The sequence below is a fragment of the Eriocheir sinensis genome, chromosome 33, assembly GCF_024679095.1.
Source record: "Eriocheir sinensis breed Jianghai 21 chromosome 33, ASM2467909v1, whole genome shotgun sequence".
Lineage (NCBI taxonomy): Eukaryota > Metazoa > Arthropoda > Malacostraca > Decapoda > Varunidae > Eriocheir > Eriocheir sinensis.
In genome coordinates, this window is record NC_066541.1 from 6,011,136 (window position 1) to 6,021,135 (window position 10,000).

At 44.6% G+C, this 10,000-nt stretch overlaps 1 protein-coding gene across 3 annotated transcripts in view; it reads right to left on the bottom strand.

Annotated features, from left to right (window-relative positions):
* Positions 1-678, bottom strand: part of LOC127006616 (discoidin domain-containing receptor 2-like) — a 390,501-nt gene extending 389,823 nt beyond the window's left edge. For all 3 annotated transcript variants that reach the window (XM_050876726.1, XM_050876725.1, XM_050876724.1), the window contains exon 1: positions 492-678. The gene's annotated coding sequence lies outside the window, so the exon portion shown is untranslated. The remainder of the gene's footprint in view (positions 1-491) is intronic.
* Positions 679-10,000: the final 9,322 nt, after the last annotated feature.

Genomic DNA, 10,000 nt, shown 5'->3' on the forward strand with positions numbered 1-10,000 from the left:
AAACATCACACACATAAATGACAAAGCCTTTAGTCCACAAGAGGATCAAACACATCAGGGCACTTGAAAGGAATCAGATTAACTAACCAAAAAAAAAAGACATTATCCGTTTAGTTAAGATATATATAATGAATCATGATACATACAAGAAGTCAAATGATTGTTCGATTATCATTAATACACACACACACACACACACACACACACACACACACACACACACATGATTTATATACACCTGAGACCCACACACTTAGATGTAACACAGACAAACACACGCATATAAACATGATATAGTACATACATCTATCACACACACACACACACACACACACACACACGAAAATCTTACACACACACACACAAACACATCTGACACACACACACTTACACACACACACACATCACTACCACAAATCAAAACACACAAACCCACAAACACATCAAAATTCCCATCAACACACACAAACACAATCTCATTTAACACTTACTTTCCACGAGGAGGGAAGAGAAGAACACTAAGACGAGAGAGCACTATGGCCTGTACCGAAGGATGCGTATAGACAGACGGCGGATGGCCAGCGCGTCGTAGCAAGAGGCAGCAGCAGTGAGGCCTGACCGAGCGTGCGAGCGACACAACCTTTCCCAGCGAGGGCCACTGTCTTACTGAACTTGTGTTTTCCCTCGACCCTTAGCTCCGGGAGGCGAGGGGACGGGGAGGGTGGAGTGTGTCTAAGGGAGGGTGAGGAGGAAGGGAAGGCGAGGGTAAGGAGAGGGAGGGATGTTGGGTAGTTGGCTCTCGTTGCCCCCCCACCCCCTCCAATCCTCCACCTCCTCCTCCATACAACCATTCTCCCTCCTCCTCCCTGTCTCTTCTTTCCTCCTCCTCCTCCCTGTCTACTCCCCTCCCTACTCCTTTTATCCCCGTGCCTATGTCTTCCTCCTCCTCCTCCTCCACCTCCCTAATGATTCCAGTGCCTAATCCCCCCCCCCCCCGCCTTCCCCCCACCTCCTTTTCCTCCTCTTGTCCCTGTCCCTACTTCCCCCTCCTCCTCTTCCTTCTCCTCCTTATTCTCCACCTCTCGTATACGTTTCTTCCCCTGTCTCTTTACCTACCTCCTCCTCCATCCTCCTCCTCCTCCTCCTCCTCCTCCTCCTCCATCCTCCCCCTTCTCCTCCTACACCTCCTCCATCCTCCTCCTCCTCCTCCTCCTCCTTCTCCTCCTCCTCCCATACATCCTTCCACATTCTCTCGAAGCACGTAACATATCTCCTCTTCCTCCTCCTTCTCCTCTTCTTCCTCTTAAAGTACATACCTCTTCCTTCTCCTCCTCTTCCCCCTCCTCCTCCTCCTCCAGCATCTTCCGCCTCCTCCTCCTTCTCTTCCTCCCCTCTCTTACCTCCTTCATCTCCTTCCCTACCTTCCTCACCTCCTCCTCCTCCTCCTCCTCCTCCTACTCCCAATATTATCACTCCTCCCATCCAATCCCTTTCCTCTCCATACATTTCTTTTCACCTCCTCCTCTTCCTCCTCCTCCTCCTCCTCCTCTCTCCTCCTCCTTCCCCAGTATGGTCACGCGCAGGAAACAGATGCCAATTGCCTATTTTCCTCCCTCATTTTCCTCGTAATCAGGTTATTGTGTCCTAACAGCGATTAGCGACTATTTGTGTGTGTGTGTGTGTGTGTGTGTGTGGTGTGTGTGTGTGTGTGTGTGTGTGTGTGTGTGATAATAAGCTAATGACGTTATAGCTATTAATCAATGCAGCCAATTAAGTAAACAAAAGAACAAGTTAAAAAAAATAAAAATAGTGAAATAAATAAAAATAGCTGAAAATTGAGTCTGAAGTGCATATATTCCTCCTCCTCCTCCTCCTCCTCCTCCTCAAAGTGGGTGTAAGAGGCGGAGGTGTCATGGGTGGAGGGCGCGTCTGTCTGTCTTGCCGCCCACCTTTAGCCCACAAAGTCCTGTTTCGCGTGTATCATTTTGCCTTTTATTTTTATCTTTATTTTTTTTTTGCCTGTTTCTTCTTTTTCATCCTGCCGCCACACGACTCCTCCAGGTTTGTTATTGTATCTCCTCCACCTCCACCTCCTCCTCCTCCTCCACCTCCTCCTCCACCTCCTCCTCCTCCGTGTTACTATTTTTTTCTTTTTTTTCAATAGAGTAGAAAGTCAGTTAGATATTTGTACTCTTTTCTCTTCCTCCTCTGTGTGTGTGTGTGTGTGTGTGTGTGTGTGTTTTGCTTTACTTATGCTATATTCTGATGCTCCTTGCCCTCCTCCTCCTTCTTCTCCTCCTCCTCCTCCTCTTCCTCCTCCTCCATCATACTTAGGTTCATCCTCCACCTCCTTTACCTCTCATCGACGCCTCTTTCCCTCCTCCTCCACATCCTTCATCTTTCCTCCATCTCTCATCTCCCCTTCTCTTACCTCTCCTCTTCTTCTTCCACCTCTCTGTACCTCCATCCTTTTTCCTCTCACCTCTTAGTGACCTCCACTTCCTCCACCTCCTCCAATCCACCTCACCACCATCACCACTTCATCACCACCACCACCACCACCGCCACCACATATCAACACCACAACCACCACTAGCACCCTCAGCATCACCATATATCTCACCACCACCACCACCACCACCAATATCACCCCCACCACAGCGACCCTTCCCTTCACCTCTAGCACCATCACCATCCCTCACCACGACCCCCACTAAACCCTTCCCCTTCCCCCCCCCCTCACCCCATCACATCAGGGGGGGAGGGGGGAGGGGGAGTGACATGCAGCCTCTCTCATTCTCTTTCGGGTCATGCTTGCGAGATACGAGTCCGGGGAGAGCAACAAATGTTTCTGCTGGGGAATGGCGCTGCCGGGGTGATACTGAGGGAGTGAGGGGGTGTTCCTGGGGTGAGGGGGGTAGGGGGTGATGCTGTGAGGCCCGTGAGAGACATAGGAGTAGCGGATCGTGGCCTCGTCGGGGGCAAAAGACAAGAGATGAAGCGAACTGAGGCGAACTAATGCAGCAGAAATGAGATATGGGAACACAGGTGAAGGAGAGGTGGGAGGAAAGAGCTCACGGGGGAAGAGGAGGAGGAGGAAGAGGAGGAGGAGGAAGAGGAGGAGGAGGAGAGAAGGATCAGTGGAGGTTATAACAGTGATGGAAAAAGAAAAAGAAAAGAAAAAGAGGACGAGAAAGAGCAAAACACCAATCAGAATAGTAATAATGAAGAGAAGGAAAATTTAGAGGAAAAAAAATAGAAAAAGGTAAGAAAAGGGGAATAAAAATGATGAAGAGGATAAAAAATGGAGAGATGGGAAAAGAGGTGAAGAAGAGATAGGAAGAGAATACGAGAAGGAACAGGAGGAGGAGGAGGAGAAGGAGGAGGAGGAGGAGGAGGGAAGAAGCAGTGTAGGTAACAACGATGATGGTGGGGGCTGAAAAAACGAATATGTAAACGTGAAAACATGGAAGATCAGGCTACAGAAATTTTGATGGCTTTTGAAGAGAGAGAATGAGGAGAACAGATGGTGATAAAACAGAAAATATATAGAGTGGGAAAGAATTAAAGGGAGACAGGGAGAAATACAAGAAGGAAAAGGATAATAAGAATGGTATGCACGAGGAAAAAAAAAGATGGTCAGAAGGAAAAAAAATAAAACAAGGGGCATAAAGAAAAAAAAAGAAGATAATGAGAAGAAAGAAAGAAAAAAAAAGAAGAAAGAAAATAAAGAATTGGCAGATAAGAAAAAAAAAGAAAAAGAAAGAGAAGAATAACAATGAGGAGGAGGAAAACAAAGAAGAATAAAAAAGAAATACGAGAGGAGTGTAAAAAAGAGAAACTCAGGAGAACAGGAAACAGCGGCCATAAAAAAAGAGAAAGACATGAATAAGGAAGACGTGAACGAGGAAGAAGAGAGAGAAGAAAGAAGAATAAAAACAAGATATAGAAGAAAAGAATAAAGACGAGGAATTCAAGAGGAGGGAAAGAGCAACAGGAAAACAAGAGGTGAAAGAGGACAAGAGGACAAGAGGAAGAGGAAGAAAACCAAGAAAATAAAGTAGAATAAAAACAAGATATAGAAGAAAAGAAGAAAAACCAGGAATTCAAGAGGAGGACGCGAGCAACAGGAAAACAAGAGGTGAAAGAGGACAAAGAGGACAAGAGGAAGAGGAAGAAAACCAAGAAAATAAAGTAGAATAAAAACAAGATATAGAAGAAAAGAATAAAGTCGAGGAATTCAAGAGGAGGGAAAGAGAAACAGGAAAACAAGAGGAGAAAGAGGACAAAGAGGACAAAGAGGACAAGAGGAAAAGGAAGAAAACCAGGAAAATAAAGAAGAATAAAAACAAGATATAGAAGAAAAGAATAAAGTCGAGGAATTCAAGAGGAGGGAAAGAGTAACAGGAAAACAAGAGGAGAAAGAGGACAAAGAGGACAAAGAGGACAAGAGGAAAAGGAAGAAAACCAGGAAAATAAAGAATAATAAAAACGAGATATAGAAGAAAAGAAGAAAAACCAGGAATTCAAGAGGAGGAAGCGAGCAACAGGAAAACAAGAGGAGAAAGAGGACAAAGAGGACAAAGAGGACAAGAGGAAAAGGAAGAAAACCAGGAAAATAAAGAATAATAAAAACAAGATATAAAAGAAAAGAATAAAGACGAGGAATTCAAGAGGAGGGAAAGAGTAACAGGAAAACAAGAGGAGAAAGAGGACAAAGAGGACAAAGAGGACAAGAGGAAAAGGAAGAAAACCAGGAAAATAAAGAATAATAAAAACAAGATATAGAAGAAAAGAATAAAGACGAGGAATTCAAGAGGAGGGAAAGAGTAACAGGAAAACAAGAGGTGAAAGAGGACAAGAGGACAAAGAGGACAAGAAGAAGAGGAAGAAAACCAGGAAAATAAAGTAGAATAAAAACAAGATATAGAAGAAAAGAAGAAAAACCAGGAATTCAAGAGGAGGAAGCGAGCAACAGGAAAACAAGAGGTGAAAGAGGACAAGAGGACAAAGAGGACAAGAGGAAAAGGAAGAAAACCAGGAAAATAAAGAATAATAAAAACAAGATATAGAAGAAAAGAATAAAGACGAGGAATTCAAGAGGAGGGAAAGAGTAACAGGAAAACAAGAGGTGAAAGAGGACAAAGAGGACAAGGAGGACAAGAGGAAAAGGAAGAAAACCAGGAAAATAAAGAATAATAAAAACAAGATATAGAAGAAGAAAAACCAGGAATTCAAGAGGAGGAAGCGAGCAACAGGAAAACAAGAGGAGAAAGAGGACAAAGAGGACAAAGAGGACAAGAGGAAAAGGAAGAAAACCAGGAAAATAAAGAATAATAAAAACAAGATATAGAAGAAAAGAAGAAAAACCAGGAATTCAAGAGGAGGAAGCGAGCAACAGGAAAACAAGAGGAGAAAGAGGACAAAGAGGACAAAGAGGACAAGAGGAAAAGAAGAAAACCAGGAAATTAAGGAAGGACAAAAACAAAATATAGGAGAAAGGAATAAAGAGGAGAAATTCAAGAGGAGGAAGCGAGGTGAAAGAGGACAAGAGGACAAAGAGGACAAGAGGAAGAGAACTACGACAGGTGGGCGATGGGGAAAACGAGGAAACGAAGCTTGAGAGGAGGAGGAGGAGGAGGAGGAAGAGGAGGAGGAAGAGAGAGTGGTGTAGTTTCCATGATACTCGTCGGTGTTGCATATGATCTCTCTCTCTCTCTCTCTCTCTCATTTCAGCTGCATACAAACCCAGAAATTCCAAAGCATTACACACACACACAGAGAGAGAGAGAGAGAGAGAGAGAGAGAGAGAGAGAGAGAGAGAGAGAGAGAGAGAGAGAGAGAGAGAGAGAGAGTTCAAACTATTACCTAAATCCTAAAATCCAGACCCACCCAGTTAGCCCTTTAAATTTTGCTCCTTCTGTCTACCTTTTTTCTCCCTTACACCTCCTCCTCCTCCTCCTCCTCCTTCTCCTCCTACTATTGCTGCTCCTCCTCCTCCTCCTCCTTTGTTCTGTTCTCTCATTTTTCTCCATTCTTTCTCTCCCTTCTTCTTCCTTCTATTATCATACCTATATTTCTTTCTCATTCCTTCTTTTCCCTTCTTCTGTCTTTCTAACCTCTCGCCTTTCTCCCTCTTCCTCTCTTCGTCCGTATTTTATTGATATTCCTACAGCGTCTTCCTTCCTTTCCTCCTCCTCCTCTTCCTTCTCTCCTTCCCTTATTATTTCCTTTCTCTTATTTCCCTTTCTCTTATTTCAGTCATTAGCTCTCTTATCTCTCCCATTCCTCCTGTAACATCTAAGACTTCCCTTTCCTTCCCTATCCTTGCTCTTCATTTTTTCCTTCTTATTCTTAAAATCCCCTTAACTTCTCTTTCCCTCCGTTTCCCTCTCCTACCACTTTGCTTTTTCCTTCCCTTATTTTCCTTTACCTCCCCTCTTCTTTCCCTTCACCCTTTCCGTCCTTCCCTTTCCCTCTAATCCCCTCTCTTCCCATTTTCCTTCTCTTCTCTTCCCTTTTCTTCTCTTTTCTTTCCTTATTTGCCGTTACCTTCTCTTTCTATCCCTTCTTTTCCTTTTCCTTTTCTTCCTTTTCTTTCTATCGCTTTCCTTTCCCTCCCTTTTCCTCCCTTTCTCTTTCCTTCCCTTCCCTTCTCCTCCCTTTCCTTTCCTTCCCCTCTCCTTCCTTCCCTTCCTTTCCCTTCTCCTCCCTTCCCTTCTCCTCCCTTCCCTTCCCTTCCCTTCCCTTCCCTTCCCTTCTCTTCCCTTTCCTTCCCTTCCCTTCCCTTCCCCTGGTCTCCCCTCCCTTACCTTCCTCTTCATCACACCCTCCTTCACCCCATCCATGAGTCCCTTATTTCCCCAAAGACAATGCTATTAATGCAAGAGGAGGAGGAGGAGAAGGAGGAGGAGGAGGAGGTCTTTGACGCAGATGTGGCCATGAAACACCTGATAAAACCTATAAGAGGAGGAGGAAGTGGAGGAAGCGGAGGAGGAGGAGGAGGAGGAGGAGGAGGATAGGTGGCAACGAGGGAGGACCGTGACAGCCAAGAAAGTCAGGAAGAACTATATGAGAATAAGGAAGCTGAAGGTGGCGCTGGAGGAAGAGAAGGAGGAGGAGGAGGAGGAGGAGTGGAGGCAGTGAAGAGGGGCGGGAAAGGCTACACGAGGATAAACACTGCAAGTTGGTGAGGGAGGAAAGGGAGAGAGACATGAAGCCAACATATGCGGTCTGGCTCGAGAAGAGAAGGAGGAGGAGGAGGAGGAGGAGGAGGAAACATGGTAGCGTGGAAACATTGAAGAACCGGCAGGCGAGAGCTGTTTCCTAATGACGAGGCTGCCTGCTTGAGTGATTTAGGTTGGTATTCACAGTCGCTTCGGCCCTTCAACTCAGATATTTCCAATGGCCGAAGAGGAGATTAATCGGGTGCTAATAACTGTCTCTCTTGTTTCATGGCACAGAATAATGGGCACACTACCGGAAGGGTCATAAAACTACCCCCGTAAATGCCCAAATCTCACGTGAAAGCCTTGTCAAATATGTGTGTTTGGGCGCCGAATTAAGAACATGGACCTTTTGGCTGGTATTACAAGACACCTTCCCATCTCACAACTATTTCTAAAGGTCAAAGAATGAATGAATTGGGTTCGAATGACTGGGTTTTTTTTTTTGGTTCATGGTATTGAAAAAGGATCAAACTACCATCAGGGTCATGAAACTACTCCTGGAAATGCCCTTAACTCATACGAAAGCCCTGTCAAATATGTGAACTTGGGCGGTGAAATGTTTTAAAATACGACCATTAATCTCTTCGTCATACACTTCAGTGGCTTACAAAACAGATTAAAGCACTTGATGTACGTTCGTGTGGGGACGTTCAATGCACCCTTGTCGCGATGAGGCAATAGTCAATGCGATTTTTAAGTGAATTAATCGATTTCGCATTAATATGTCAATAGGAGGTTCTTGGTGTGACGGATGACTCATTTCGAGAACAAATTCTTGCCAATGTCTGCGTTGCATCGCTTGGCGTAAATCAGCAGACCGAAATTCTTCATTTGTAGCTCTAACTACTTAGAGTGGTGAACGTTAATTTACTCGTTCATGGACTTGACGAGCTGCATCATGTCTCCCTGCAGTCAATTTCCTTCCAGCGCAGAGAGAATAAGTCGCTAATATTGCTCTTCGTACGTCTGCGTCTCAAAGGTGGTGTCATTTCATATTCTTAAACATTTCGCCGCCCAAACAAACACACATTTGACAGGGCTTTCTTAGGGCTTCTGGGTACTTCCATGGGTACTTTTATGACTCAAGCGGTAATTACACCCTTCTTCTGTACCATGAACCTAAAGAAAACTCATGAGAGCCCGATAAATATCCTAACTGGCCTTTGGAACTATATTTTTTTATAGAGTTTATTTCCGCCTATCACGTCAACTAGTGTTTACAGAGGTGCCATCTTTAGAGACGAAAACGTACGGAGGGGTGAATGTCCAGAGGGGAATATGTCCAGGGGGGATATGTCAGTGGAGAAAACATCCGGAGGGGAAATTGTCCACGGTGGAATATTCCCCGCACCCTCCGAGAATACCGACCTGGATCCTCACGTTCGACCTACAAAGGCTTCCCACACATGTTGAACGAATGGTTATTATTTTAGGACCAAAATCGTGCGAGTTTTCATTTACCAAGGTGCAGAACATTTCTTTTATTTATCTTTTACACCAGATGAGGCAGTCGAGAGCAGTTGCTACTTTTCAAACCACATAATAATTTGGTCAAGGTCACTTTGGATCGTTTTGCAATCTGCCGCGGCGAGGGCCTTTCCCCCTCTCTGGTGTCATCCGCAAACTTCGCAATGGAGCGTTTAGTCCATTCTCGAGGTGGTCCAAGAATATTATGAAGGGAAAGCGAAGGAAAACTAAATACACAAAAATAGGAGAGTGGCTGAGGAGAGGAGGAAATGAGTAAGGAATAGAGACGATAAACACAAAGAGGGTCGAGTCAAATCTTAATAGAGGGAAATGCTAGAGTAGAAACATAGAAACAGGGGAAGGAGAAGGTTGAGGAGGTAAGAGGAAGAAATAACGATAAATAGAAGATCAAAACAAATAGGGTGGACTCAAATCTTAATAGAAGGAACATGCTGTGTGTTAGAGAGAGAGAGAGAGAGAGAGAGAGAGAGAGAGAGAGAGAGAGAGAGAGAGAGAGAGAGAGAGAGAGAGAGAGAGAGAGAGAGAGAGAGAGAGAGAGAGAGAGAGAGAGAGAGGGGTAATGGGGACATAGGTTTGTATACAGGTAGGAAAAAGGAGGTAAGAGAACAGGTGAAATGGATTAGCACAGCCAGGAGGGGAAGAAAGAGGAGGAGGAGGAGGAGGAGGAGGCGCAAGGCAGGTGTGTCAGAAAGTAGGCGAGCAAGTGCATGAAAATATACTCAAATAAAGTATAAGTTTGAGGCGAGTTTTTAAAAGTTACCATTTTTCACTCAAACCAGCTGACTCCTCCTCCTCCTCCTCCTCCTCTTCTTCCTTCGCCTCCGACTCCTCCTCCTCTTCTTCCTCCTCCTTCGGGACACAGAACTTCGCTTTATTACGACACTTTAATGGCGCGTGAGGAGGTGATGATGACTTTGGTAGTGGAGGTGGTGGTGGTGGTGGTGATGGTGCTGGTGGTGGTGGTGGTGATGGTGCTGTAGTGGTGGTGGTGATGGTGGTAAGCATAGTAGTAGTAGTAGCAGTAGTAGTAGTAGTAGTAGTAGTAATAGTAGTAGTAGTAGTAGTAGTAGTAGTAGTAGTAGTAGTAGTAGTAGTAGTAGTAGTAGTAGTAGTAGTAGTAGTAGTAGTAGTAGTAGTAGTAGTAGTAGTAGTAGTAGTAGTAGTAGTAGTGGTAGTGGTGGTAGTAGTAGTAGTAGTAGTAGTAGTAGTAGTTATAAGGAGACATGTACAAAAAATATATACGTAGAATTAGCAGAGGAAAGAAAGGCGATAAAGAGGAAGAG